We start from the raw sequence: 15,005 nt of genomic DNA, 5'->3' as shown, positions 1-15,005 counted from the left end.
CTGGGGAGGTTAGTGAAGGCAATATGCATGAAAGAAAAAAAAAGAGCAATGAAAGCATACAGCATGCATGAGGACAAAGAGAACATTCACAGCATATTACAATCATGGTAATTAGGGAATGATAAAATAAATAAAATACATTAGCAAACATTAAATACATAGAATGTGATGTTAAAGGATAAACCTTAATATAGTCTTTCTGCAGGACCTGAATGATGGCAGAACAGGTCTCTGAAATAATGATTCCCAGAGCCTGGGGAGAGATCCCAGTCGTGAACTTGATATCCTGGAGACTTCTCCCCGTCGTTAAGTACCGCAAGGGGGTTTGCCGCATGCAGGCATCCTGCTTGGTAACATAGGGGGACAGCAAAGCCAACAGATGGTATAGACGGGGTCCTTTATCTGGAGATAGTTCCTGAAATTGTCAGGATTATTTTCCTGGAGCTCCCGCAGCAAAGGCAGGAGAGAGAATTGGTCACGATTAAGTAACCAATTCTCAGTCCATGAACTCCTCCTCCCCCTGTTCATGGACTGGACTTGGGTCAAAGCAAGAACTCCAACACCAAGCCCAACAACAGCATGAACTCTACGATGAGTACGTAACCACAACATGGCTAAAAAATGATCGGCTGCTCAGAGCGAACTGACAGAACGCACTGAAAATCAGAAAGGACCTGACAAGAATGAGCTGAGATTCAAAAATGAGCAGACAAGAACCCACTGAAAAACAAAAGCTAACTATAAATAGAACGCACTGAAAGACAGGAATAAACTGACAATACGCACTGAAGAACAGATATGAACCAACAAGCACAAACTGAAAAGCAGAAACGAATTGAAAAGCACAAGGCTGAAAAGCACAATCATCTTTCACCAAACTTCTACTAACACGAGATAAACACAAGATTAGCAGGAGCCCAAAGGGTGGCGCACTGGTTATTGAACTTCCTCTTTATCGGCTCATCGTACGTCTTGTACATCACCGAGTTTACACGTTCGGAATTGGCCAACATTTGTGTGACCGAGTGTATGCAAGACAAGTTTGAGCCAACAACCTTCAAACAAATATCCACGGTTTTGTTGGTGGAAAGTCAGATCGGGTGTACAAGAAGTGACAAAAAGTCCTCCAACTGGGACACCTGTTCCTACCTCATCTGTCTAAGATGGGAATTCTCTCACTTTGGAGAGGTTTCAATACCTGTTACATCCTTCTCTACTATTTCCAAAAGTAAAGAATATTTTTGGCTATACTTACACTTTAAAAGAGTGTACTGGGAAATTCTATTAGGCCTAGCCAATTATTTATTTATTTATCTCAATCTGTTACCCTGTTTCCCCTAAAATAAGACCTAGCATGAGTGTCGGTGATGGCTGCAATATAAGCCCTACCCCCCAAATAAACCCCATCCTCTTTCCCCAAAAATAAGCCCTACCCTGAGGATAAGACATAGAAGGACTTTAACTAGGGCTTATTTGGGGGGTAGGGCTTATATTGCAGCCATCGTCGACAATCCCGCTAGGTCTTATTTTAGGGGAAACAGGGTACTATGATGTCCATAAATTCAATATGTCCGTATTTTTATTTTCTTTAGGTTCCAATAGTATGGCTTACAAGACAAGAACTGGACGCCCATAAATATCTGACTTTATCCACAAACCAAATTCTTCAAGTGAGTACAATTCTCAAGACAGTTTTCAGTGTTTCATTAATAACCCAGGATTAAAGGATTACTCTTCACTAATACAGATTTTAATAAACCTAGAATCTCTCTCTTAAAAAGCGTGTGCATTAAATACTTACTAGAAAACCACAATTATTGATGGGCAAATCTGCTCATGACTAATTCCACAAGGGTTTGGTGAAACTTCCTCAAAATTCAGTGAGCCCAAAGGTAGAGCAAAATCTCATTGAAGTCTACAGGGGCAAGTCTTAAATTCTAAATGCTGGTAATTTTAAGGGCTGAAATGTAAACTATTTAAACAATATATATTATATTTATGGTCGGAGCCCTCCGCTCTAAAGCCGTGTACACACGTGGCGGACTGTCTGGCCAACTAAGTCCGTCAGACAATCCGACGGACAGTCCGTCATACTTTCGAATGAACGGACTTGCCCACACACGGCACTTTTTGAGCGGACTAATACGGCGGACTAAGTCCGCCATACTATCCGCCCTACTTTTGAAATGAACGGACTCGCCCACACACGCGGAGGAAAGTCCACTCATTTCGAGCGCGTCTCCAGGTAGGCGGGGCCCGCGAAGGAGACGTCGCTGACCCCGCCGCCTGGTATGGACTTAAAGGGGAACCCCAACGCCGAACAAAATCGGCGTGGGGGTCCCCCCAAGTCCACAACAGACCCTTGTCCGAGCACGCTACCCGGCCGGCCAGGAAAGGGGGGCGAGCGAGCGCCCCCCCCTCCTGCGCCGTACCAGGCCACGTGCCCTCAACATGGGGGGGTGCCTTGGGGAAGGGGGGGCCGCACGGCCCCCCCACCCCAAAGCACCTTGTCCCCATGTTGATGAGGACAAGGGCCTCTTCCCGACAACCCTGGCCGTTGGTTGTCGGGGTCTGCGGGCGGGGGCTTATCGGAATCCGGGAGCCCCCTTTAATAAGGGGGCCCCTGGATACCGGCCCCCCACCCTATGTGAATGAGTATGGGGTACAATGTACCCCTACCCATTCACCTGTGAAAAAAAGTACAAAAAAAACACAGGGTTAAAATATTTTATTGCACAGCTCCGGGGGTCTTCCGTCTTCGGGGGTCTTCTCGCCGGACTCCTCCGCTATCTTCTTGTAGCTCTTTTGCTAGCGGAGGAGTCCGGCTTTCTTCCTCGCCACCGGCCTCTTCTCCCGACTTCGGGGGTCTTGTCCCCCTCTTCGGTTCTTCTGCCAGGCCACCGCGCCTTCTTATAGCACTTTTACAGGCGGTGGCCCGGTCTTCTGTCGCCGCCGTCGCCGCCGCCTTCCGTTCTTCTTCTTCTTCTTCTTCTTCTTCTCCAGGAGATGTTGCCTCCACGATCTCTCCGGCCGGAATGCCAGGGACGCACTGCGCGGCCACTTATATAGGGACAATGGGGTGGTGTCACATTGCTTTATGTCACATGGGTTGGTCGCATGGGTTGATGTCACATGGGGACTATGACATCGTAAGGGGGCGGGGTCACGCAGCCTGGTACGGCTCAGGAGGGGGGGGCGCTCGCTCGCCCCCCTTTCCTGGTCGGCCGGGTAGCGTGCTCGGACAAGGGTCTGTTGTGGACTTGGGGGGGACCCCCACGCCGATTTTTTTCGGCGTTGGGGTTCCCCTTTAAGTCCATACCGCCTACCTGGATACCCGCTCGAAATGAGCGGACTTTTCTCCGGGCGGGAAAAGTCCGCTCATTTCAAAAGTACGGCGGACTGGCACACACACGGGCGGATTGTCCGCCGAAATGCGAGTCCGACGGACTGTATTACGGAAATTCCGAAATACTTAGTCCGCCAGACTGCACGCTGAAAAAGTCCGCTGAAGCCCACACACGAGCGGACTGTCCGCTGAAATGTGTTTCGGCGGACTAAGTAGGCCAGACAGTCCGCCCGTGTGTACGCGGCTTTAGAGATATGAAAGAACACATAAACACGTCACAAGACTAACAACATAAAATAGACCTGAATTGTGCCCTTGGCCGGCTGTAAGGTAAACCCTGGTGAGCTGGGCGGGGAGCCTTGGTCTGCTGGGCGATATGCCAAGAGAAGGCCGCATACCTTAAGAAAGTAAATGGATGTTTCTGTAGAGAAACGTGTTTTAAGAGAAGTACTCTGAGAAGGGAAATGGGTGGGTGGGTACCCTGCACTGGAACCGGCACAGACTGTTGTGGGTGGTCTGATTAAATACCCTCCAGGCTCCTCCCATAATTACGGGCCACCATACTAGCCCTCTTATTTATGGTCGGAGCCCTCCGCTCTAAGAGATATGAAAGAACACATGAACACGTCACAAGACTAACAACATAAAATAGACCTGAATTGTGCCCTTGGCCGGCTGTAAGGTAAACCCTGGTGAGCTGGGCGGGGAGCCTTGGTCTGCTGGGCGATATGCCAAGAGAAGGCCGCATACCTTAAGAAAGTAAATGGATGTTTCTGTAGAGAAACGTGTTTTAAGAGAAGTACTCTGAGAAGGGAAATGGGTGGGTGGGTACCCTGCACTGGAACCGGCACAGACTGTTGTGGGTGGTCTGATTAAATACCCTCCAGGCTCCTCCCATAATTACGGGCCACCATACTGGCCCTCTTATTTATGGTCGGAGCCCTCCGCTCTAAGAGATATGAAAGAACACATGAACACGTCACAAGACTAACAACATAAAATAGACCTGAATTGTGCCCTTGGTCTGCTGTAAGGTAAGCCCTGGTGAGCTGGGCGGTGAGCCTTGGTCTGCTGGGCGATATGCCAAGAGAAGGCCGCAAAAGACTTGGTTTAGGAAGGTAATTATTAATTTATGTACAACAAGACACTACGGGGCAAAGTTGCTGAAGGCTCAGGACATTTCCACTTGTGGATTGGAGATGTATCGAGTAAAGCAGGTGGATTCCCGCCTGCCCATCTTTGATTGCGTGGGCTGGGTCCCCGTTTCGTGAGGCTGCTGATGCTGCTCCAATGCGAAAGAATGTCCAAGAAAATGACCAAGGTCCTGGCCTAATTTGCTCAAAAGGAACCTGACGTGACTAATGAACTGGTTGCTGCCTGGGGTACTAATCAGGAACGGTAGTAATGGGCTGTCCTGCGAGGGATCAAACATATGGGCCAAAAATTGATCTAGGATGGACACGGGGCACCAGGCTTTGAGAGTTTGGAAAGGTTTGATGTCAACCCCTGGACCGGACTATTGTGTTTTGGACCCCCTGAGGAGCAAGATGAAGTAAGTCTGATGGCGTGTTAGGTGGCGTCTATGTAACACTTTACAACTGGGATGGTGACAGTATTCACTGGGGCGTAAGAAGCTGTAGAAAGCCAGGTAGATGGCTGCTTGAATGACCAGGCTGAATTTAGCCAAAGGGGAATGTGACAGGATGAAAGACACGTCTCGGAATATGGCGCTGGTGACGGGTAGCCGTTTGATACTGATTTGGGGTCATTGCCTGTGAATGCCACACAACATGGTCTTGACCATATGGGCGGCAAACAAGACGGTTTGTTAGGATCTCATAAGGGGATGAAATACTGGATGTCAGCTGAGTGGGGTCTAAGGTATTGTGTGACAATGCCAACTGTGTGTGGTGGCATAATATGAAGACCAGGATGTGATGGAGAACTCTTGGTATTGCTCTGGGGTTTGAGGCTAGTTTCCTGACATGCAGTAGAACCTCTAGGCTGCACGGTAGGCGTTCAGGGTGTTGTGAGATAATGAAAGATTAATAAGGCAGGTAGCGTCGTGAAAGTGTTGTTTGAATCAGAGGTTAGCTACGACCAGTGCGAGATAAGAGACATGGTCGGGTCAGTTCCAGGTTCCAGCAAAAAATAATGAAACAAGGTTAAGGGGTAGTGCATCGGCCAGATTATTGCATTTGTCTGGGATGTGGACGCATAGGACGTTAGATTGGTGCTGTGGGGATAGTGGCACCAGCCTGCGCAGGAAGGCCACGATGGCCGGCTGCTAGGACCTCCTTTATTCATAATGCTGGCTGTGGCTTGGTTGTCTGTGGTGAACGTCACTGTTTGTCCTGCCCAGTTGTTGCACCAGACTTGAGCTGCTGCGACAATGGGGTAGAGGTCGAACAAAGAGGAGGACTAACTGAACCCAGGAATCAAGAGGATTTCTAACGGCCATGGCCCTATGAACCCAAGTTGGCCAAAAATTGAGACGAGGGCCTGTGGAGGCTGTGGTGACCATGACTACCTGAGATGAAGAGAGAGATGCTGAGGGAATACATATTGGCATGCCATTCCAATTTGTGAGAAATTCGACTCCCATGGGCAGATCTGCTATAGCTGGCACATCTTAATTTAAGGATTTAGTCAGGGTCTTTACCTGGAAGAGAAACACTAAAAGGTGGGAGGTAAAGGATCACCTTGAGTCTGGCTGATGCCTTGGCTGAAAATGAGCGGTGATAGTCAAAGGATGGGCACCCTGCGTACTTGTGACCTGCTGCATGCAGATACGGGTCCAATTCTACCCTCCTGTTGGGGTTGCTCTGCCTAGCATGTCTCTGACTGTCCCCAAGGCCAGCACAAACCCAGTTGCCACTCATTAGGAGAAAACGCATAGCATATCTGAAAAAAATGAAAAGTATCAAATAGGATCTAATGTTTTGCCCAGATAGTAAGAAAGAAGGTAGGGGCTAAGAGGAAACATGATGTGTATCTCCCTGGAATACTTACGTATAAATTGTTCTAAACAAGCAGTGTTGTGGGAGCTGACGGAGTCAACCCAAGCAAGAAGCGAGCGCATCAACACACCCCAGGAGCACCCTCCAAAATGAATAGGCAAGGGTGAAAAAATTCCAAATATGTCTGACCAGTTTATACATACAGTGTTCATGAACTATAAACCAACACTCATTATTGCCTTAAAAAGTGAAAAGCATAGTAGATATAAAGTGAAGGGAATAATATATCACATAAAGAGAAAAGAAAAGAAAAAAGTGAAAAATTGCATGAAAACCAATTCCCCAAAGGGGAAAGGGTGAAGAAAAACAAGGAGGTGTGCAGTCTTGGTGATATAGAGGAAATCACAAGGATAGTTACCTGGCAGCATTGCATTGCTCTGAGACATGATGTAACACCCTACACTTCCTGGGCTTCTCCCATACATAATCATGAACAAAAAAACAACACCCATTGTTATCTAGTAGCCACACATGGTGGTGTATGTGTTGCTATCTAGAAGGAACATAAGAGACACAAGTCTTTATTAACCCCCCTGACGGTATTCCCGAGTCTGACTCGGGGTGGATTTTTTATACCAAGAGCGGTATCCCCGAGTCAGACTCGGGACTGCATCGCTGGATCCAGGAGGAGGTTTACTTACCTTCTCCCTCGGATCCAGCGTTGTCTCCCCGCTGTACGAACGAGCCGTGTCTCGCTCGATGCATTACATCGCCGATCTCCGTTCCCTTCGAGCGTTGCGACGCACGGGCACGGAGATCGGCGCCAAATTCAAAAAGTGAAACAAACAGTAAACATACAGTATAATGTAATCTTACAGATTACATTGCTGTATGTAAATATTTCACATCCCCGTTGTCCCTAGTGGTCTGCCCAGTGTCCTGCATGCAGTTTTATATAATAAAAACTGTTCTTTATGCCTGGAAACTGGAGATTGCCCATAGCAACCAAAACTGTCACTGTACATCAAAAATTATTTTAGACCAGCTAGAAAACAGCGATAATAAATTAGAATCACTCGCAGAATTGAGCGATAGCGATTTGTGGGGACATCCGTCATCAAATACTGAAAAGTAATGACAGTGACAATTCTGCAACTGGGCAAATTTCAGTGTTTTTGATTTGATTACATTATTGAATAATTTTTATTATTGTTATATTATTATTTGGTACAATTATTTATAATTATTTATTATATTATAATTTATGATTTAATTTTTCAAACTTTATCATACCCGGGATGTCTGCTAGACTCTGGTTTGGACAGATTTAAGAGAGTTATTCCTAAGAATTGCAGGACTACAATATAAAACGCCAAATTTTCATGCAAAATAATGGTACCGCTTTTAGCACCTAAAATCCGAAATAATCGTACCGCCAGGGAGGTTAAAATGATTTTATTAAAACTTATATTTTAGGCCCCACTGGGTCAGTGGCGTCGGAAAGAAAGCTCATCCACCCTTATCATTTGTTGTAATTAATTCCTGCATATGGGCCAAATTTGTCACATATTTGTATCGCTTTCAGGTTAGAAATATACATTGAATTACCTTGTAAAGGTAGCAGTGACATCATCACCATGTACATGGCCTGTGCAGAGAACAGAGCCGTAGGAGGGACCCAATTGGCTTGGCCAACTTCAGGCTTTATTACAAAAAGTTCCTGCACAGAGGCAAAATTTCACACTGAATTACTGTACAGATCTAGAAGAACTACACAAACCATACCAAGATTTAGGAAAGAATACACATGACTCTTGTACTAAGACAGTGTTTGCTTATTCCCGAGTGCAGCTTTAAATAACATGCTTGGGGGATGCCTTAAAGCTGTAAATGGCATTATGGATTAGAAGGATTTTCGTTAACAGTCTCAGCAACAGTGTACACTGGTAGCACGTATTTGGTGGTGAAATTGATTTATTTATTTTTTTCCAATTAGCCTAGGTTACATACAGCAGCAACATCTGATTTGTTTCAGTTTAAATAAAATGCTTTTTTTTTTCAGGTAACATTAGGAGCAACATATGCTTTTTCGTCAAACGGTAATTGGCCAGCTTTGACTGACAGATTGAAAATAACCAATAGTTCATTGTGAGTGCCTTGTTCTTGTTAATGCAAAACTGTGCTGCCACGAGCCAATTTTTATCAAGCTCATTGTAAGAATTAGGAGGCCACACATAATACAGCAGTGTAAAATTATACGGCAGGAGGACATCCATGAGGAGGGAGAAAAGTACACACAGGTGTTTTACTACAAGAATCAAGTGAGGATAGGACAGTTTTATTGAGGAATAGTAGACTTAACTGGGGTATTCCTAGCTTTTACTCTATATACAGTATTGGGATGGTCGGTGCTTGAAATGTGAGTGATAGAATGTGAGGTAGTTTAGGAATACACTGGGGTTGATTTACTAAAACTGCAGAGTGCAAAATCTGGTACAGCTGTGCGCGGTTGCTAATCATCTTTTCACTTTAGCTTGTTCAATTAAACATTGACAATAAAATATGGAAGATGATTGGTTTCTTTGCACAGTTGGCCTATGTCTTAACCTTATGAGATCCCAAGTTCATTGTCAGTCCTGAGATATCCATGATAGCTCATTTTGTGTGTAGGAATGGTTCCAACGTGATTGTAAAAATCAGAGGAGATAGTGAACATCCCTGGCAGGTGTTGTTTCAGTTAGTGAAGGATTGAGCTCATTAATATTTCCTGACGCGGAACGAAGGGAGTATAAGGCAGAAATAAATTTTTGCATGTTGGCTTCTAGGCTGATGTGGGCCAGCATATCATGTATGAAATGTCAACTAAAGCCTAGTACTCACAGTTCAGATCAGAGCTGCTGTACTGAAAATCCAATGTAAGTACAGTGATCTCCACTGCTGTGCTATTGTGTCCAGACAGGGGGATCCCCCTCCCACACCAGAACACACCAGAACACTCTGGTCAGCACTTTCAGCCATTGCTGAGCGGGAGCCGGTCAACAGACCATTTGCGTACATGACCCTTTGAACAGCCGGCTTCTGTCGGACAGGCTACCATACACACAGGCCGAATGTCGGCCAGTTTCCATTGATTAATTGCATTAGGTTTCATGCAGCCATTGTAGCAGTGCAGGTAGACAAGGGATGGCTGCAGAGGATCAGCAGCACTGAAGATGCAAAAACAAGGTCTGCGAGGAACAGAAGTGCGAAGAGGAAGTGTTCCCCCTTGCCATGAACTATCTGGATCGATTTCTGTCTGTGGAGCCGCTGAAGAAAAGCAGGCTGCAACTCCTCGGGGCGACATGCATGTTTTTGGCATCCAAAATGAAGGAGACCATCCCTTTAACTGCAGAGAAACTTTGTATTTACACAGATAATTCCATCAGACCAGAGGAATTACTGTTAATGGAGCTGGTAATCCTGAATAAGCTGAAATGGGACATGGCTTCTGTCACCCCCCACGACTTTATTGAACATTTTCTTGACAAAATGTCACTGACTGAGGACACCAAGCAAATCATCCGCAAACACGCCCAGACTTTTGTGGCTCTCTGCACTACAGATGTAAAGTTCATATCGCACCCTCCTTCTATGATCGCAGCTGGAAGCGTAGCAGCCGCCATACAGGGTCTCAATTTGGGGAACACAGATAGCATCTTCTCCTCTCAGTGCCTTACAGTCTTCTTATCACAAATCATCACATGTGACCCGGACTGTTTGCAGGCCTGCCAGGAACAGATCAAGTTACTCCTGGAGTCAAGTTTGCGTCAAGCATCCCAACAGATCAATATCACCTCAGACACAAAATCCGGGGTGGAAGAAACGGATCTTTCCTGCACCCCAACCGACGTCCGAGATGTGAACATCTGATGATGGATTAAGTTGATCCAATAGAAACTCTACTCACTGGGTGGCTTTTAATTTTTTTTCTATGGAGCCTGGGGTGTGGAAAGTTCTGCAGTGTGACTATCTCCCACGAACCCCTCCACCCCATTATGAGGAAAAACAAAACAAAAGCCAACCCTATGGACGCTCATACCAAGGGTAAAAAAAAAAAAAAAAAAAAAAAAAAAAAACTCACTGTTTTTCTCCTATATACCTGTGACCTAAAATAATACCCCAAAAAACTCGTACAAAAAACACAAAAAGAGAAAATAGTATTTTGCATAAGCCTTCAGCGGTGTTGTGCTAGAAAAAAAAGGATTTTTATAAGACATTAATGAGCTAGTTTTATATTAAAGGTGTTTTATGTCTGTATGTTGTAAAAATAGGCATTAACACAAGACAAATGTCTCCAGGGGAGGTACTAAAAATCTGGTGTCCTTACGTGTATACAGCCATTTTTAATGTAGAAGAGGCTTCTAGGTAGATGAATAACAAACATTTCTATATTTTCTTAATGCCTATCGCTTTTGCGCAGTCTATGCATTTCTGTATTCTGCTTGCTATTGCATGTAGTCACTTTATATTCTCTCTTTACAAACACTCTTTTTTTTTTATTTTTATTATTTTATTTTTTTTTACCTCCTTTTTTTAGTTTTTTGTATCCTCTTCACTTTATAAATGGTCATTGTAACCCATACAATAGTATATCTTAGTATAGTACATAACTATGTTAATCATTTATGTATCAATGTGGATTGTCTGTACCTGAGGCTTGTTGGGTGCTCCCAGTTTTTTTTTTTTTTTGTCTTTTTTTCTTTTTCTTTTTTATTCCCCTTGCATTGTCTCAAGGCTCGAGTTTACTGCCCATATTTTACTCTATTATAAAGAGATACGGACATAGTGAACATAATATATTATATTTTTATAATCTTTGTATTTTTGTAGCTGCCTCTGTGTTTTTTTTCTATAGGGAAAAAAGAAAAAAAAAAAAAAAGGAAAAAAAAAAAAAAAACTAAAAAACTGGTTATTACCCTAAAGGATACAAGCCTGAAACTATTGGGTTCAATCCACAGTTCTAGTTTTCTTGTGTGTTAAGATTCTAAAACCATTCCATTTCAAAGCACTTTGGGTCCTTTTAAGTTTTTTAGTGATAGGATTTTGTATGTGGGAATCAACGAAAAAGAAAAAAATTGAATGGTTTGGAACTACGTTGGTTTTTTTAATTTTTTTTTATTTTTTATATATAACGAAGACACCAAAACAGACGCTCAGGCATTGAGATACGAGCTCGGCTCTCGTTTATAAAACGCTTTTTTATGCTACAGAAATGTGAGTGTTTTTAAATATTTAAATAAAAATACCTTTTCCATTCAAAATACTACACCATGGTGGGCCTGTTTTATCTCTTTTAAATGCATATCGAGAATGATATAATCCGAGGCACCCAGTGAAAGAGAGGAAGAAAAGGATTGCTACCACCCCTCTCTCCCCCCCCATCCCCCTGGCTCCACTTAAAAGTGAATGAAAGTCCAGGATTGAACCGAGCTGAAGGGACTCTCCCCTCCTCCTAAAGATTACTCTGCTATATGCTGTATACCTTACAGCAGTAAGGTAATCACCCATTTTTTCCACGGGTGTCTAGGACACTGAAGATCTGATTTAGTTTCTGCACTTAAAGGCACAGTGTCACTATAATACCAAGATAGCTATATATAGTGTTCCAGCGAAGCACCTTTGCACGTTTGCACCAATATTTGCACACTGAATCAAGGACTAAAATTCAATATCGCACTTTATATTTATGTAGCTAGTCGAATTATTTGTATATACGTTACTTATATATCTTGAGTCAATTTTGCTTTATATGTTACTTATATATCTTGAGTCAATTTTGCTTTATTTGCTTGCAATCTATCACTTTTTGAACCATTCACCTATACTTCATATTTATTGCACAAGTGATACAGTCACCTATTAGTTATAATTTTATATTAATTTTTTGTTTTTGTTGTTTAGAGATTGTTTATTGTGTCTCTCGTTGTTTTAAAACTATTATGCGTTTTTAAACATACCAATTTAATTTATTGAATTAATTAATTTAAGATTATTCACTGATTGTTGCACTTAAATGCACTTTATCGTTTATTGCTGGATATACAACTAATATTTTGGCAATACCGTGGTAATATACCAAAAAATATACTAGAGGTAGCGCAACACCACCCCCCTCCCTTCACAAACTGCATTAGGTATTTGTTGAGTTATTTCCCTGCCCTCTCTTCCTGGAGAAAAACTGGATCAATCAGGGTGGATAAGGAATGGGTTGGGCGGTTGAACTTGGGTAGCAAGTATCATGGTGAAGATATCTAAGTCCACATTTAAAAGGGAGGTAGGGCGGTAACTGGACTATAGTTGGGAATCCTTGCTTACTATGGGGATTACTGCTTTATGTGCCATTAAATTATCAGTAGGGATAGGCTGGTACTGAAATTGGGAAATGTAGGCTTCTACAAATCTAATCCCCCAAGCTTACCCAAAAGGTTTCATAATAAGACAGGTTATAGCCTGTGGTGCCTTGTCTGCCTTCATATTTTGAATTGTCAGGAGAAATTCCTCTGCAGAAATAAGTTACTCCAAGTCATGTATGTCCTCCTCAGAAAAACAGGGCAGACTCCTGGAGGTATTGGGCAGGGGTTGCATGTGGTATCCTGAAGAGGCAAGGTTGTGCATTAGCAATTTTGAATAATACGTTTTGAAATTTTTGGCTGTGTCCTTACAGTGGAGCCATCTAAACCTTTCATATGAGAACTATAGCTTTTAGCTCTGGTGATCCTCTTTAGCATTTTTTATTGTTCTATTGCCAAACTTACAGAATGCTCAGCTACATCTAACTGTATTTTCTTTATCAGGGAGGAGAGCATTCGATTTGTTCAAAAGTGGTTTCAACTGATCACCATTTGTCTGGGCCAATTTTTTTTATGGCAGCTTTAAAGCTTTTGGTTCTGATTAATCAGGGAATCCATTTGAATAATGAGTCGTTTATTTCTCTAGATGCCTTGTTTAATCAAAGTGCCTCACAAGAAGTTCTTTGCAAAGAACAAGACTAGGTCTTGTGCAGTATATAAGCAGGATTCTGTATCATAGATTCCTTTAGTTCCAGTGCATGGTATTTTTTGATACCTCAACGAGGGCAAGGGAACAGTGAGTTATGGTCTGATAAGAAGAAAGAGACAATCGCTGCAGTAGACAAAAGGATGAGTTAATTTAAGTGAATGAATATACTGTATAATCAACAGGAGAATAAGTGTTATGATTGAGGAAAAGTCTTTATCTTGGGAGAGAGTGGAGAGTTCTACAGAGATCAGTTACATGGTGGTCATGAAGAACTTTCTAGCTCTGCTGAAGGCAGAAATGGAAAAGTGAGAGGAACCTTGAAAATACTTTTTAGATCATAATTTGAGACTATATTGGATTACAAATTAACAAAGTAAAAGCTTGAGCATTGTTATTAGGCTGCAGTGAGAAAATCTTCACCTCTTGAACTCTCAGCAGGGAGGACACTGTGCAATTTATGATGTAACCGTGGTATACAGATCATCAAAAAAGGTATATAGTGTCAATATTTTAATGTAAGGCTCCGTGGGGGGGGGGGGGGGGGGGATTAACTATTTTGATATTACTGGATTTAGTAACAGTTTAATAACAAAATAGTGTTAAACAAGCTAGACTGCATTATCACCGTATTTGATATACATAGGGGGTTATTTACTAAAGGCCAATCCACTTTGCACTGCAAGTGCACTTGGAAGTAAAGTCAATGTAGATTCAAGGGGGAGATGCAAGGAAAATAAAAAACAGCATTTTAGCTTGCACATGATTGGATGATAAAATTAGCAGCGCTGCCCCTGATTTCAGATCTACCCCTTAGATTTAGAACAACTGCACTTCCAAGTGTACTTTCGGTGCACTTTCAAGTGCACTTGCAGTTCAAAGTGGATTTGCCTTTCGTAAATAACCCCCATAGTCTTTAGTTCAATTGCTAGGCATCCTCCCAGTTGTTAGTGGCTGATGCTTGCTCTAGCCAGCCAGCTCATTTTGAATGATAGAAATGCTACATTTAATATTCATATATAGGCCCATAGGTCCTAGTATTTTTATACTACAATTGGCACTAATATATTCTTGGGAGCTGGTTTGCATAGATACAATTAAAAGGTTTGAATATAGTTAAAAGGTATACAATACCCCAACCATCCTCTTTCCCCCCAATACTACTATCATCATACACCCCCCAGAATTCAAATTCAAACCTGAAGAGTCAAGAGATTATTCAAATACACCACTTTGCTTTACAACACTACAGCATTGAAAGTCAAGTCAGACTGTTCTTAACTGCTCTTGTACTTCGGTTTCTTCACTGTACCACAATAGGACACAAGATGCTACTGCTATTAAAAAGGCTGGGGCATTATGAATAGAGCGATGTAGAATAATTCATTATAGCAAGCCTGATGATAACTGAAGTTGAAGAAAGAACTCTGTAAACTGGGATTACAATTTTCTATCTATTTGAGACTTTTTCATGTACATCTTGAGCATTTATGTTCTGCTATTCCAGATGAAAGATCGAAATGCAGCTTTTTCATAATGCAGCAAGACAGGAATGCTATTAGCCTGGTGATTTTCTCTTCATACTGAGTAGGAAATGTTGTATCAGCTGAGAACTGTAGCGCAGAGCGTAGGCTGCTCTCCTGCCTCTGCTGTTGGTGCTAAAC

General features: G+C 42.8%; 1 pseudogene; it reads left to right on the top strand.

The window, feature by feature from the left end:
- Nucleotides 1–9,534: 9,534 nt before the first annotated feature.
- Nucleotides 9,535–10,405, top strand: LOC143927015 (G1/S-specific cyclin-D1 pseudogene; annotated as a pseudogene).
- The last annotated feature ends 4,600 nt before the right edge of the window (nucleotides 10,406–15,005 follow it).

The sequence above is a fragment of the Lithobates pipiens genome, unplaced genomic scaffold (genome assembly GCF_037356315.1).
Source record: "Lithobates pipiens isolate NorthernLeopardFrog02 unplaced genomic scaffold, aLitPip1_a1.2 Scaffold_23, whole genome shotgun sequence".
Lineage (NCBI taxonomy): Eukaryota > Metazoa > Chordata > Amphibia > Anura > Ranidae > Lithobates > Lithobates pipiens.
Note: the sequence above shows the minus strand (reverse complement) of the source record. Positions and strands in the feature narration are given on the sequence as shown.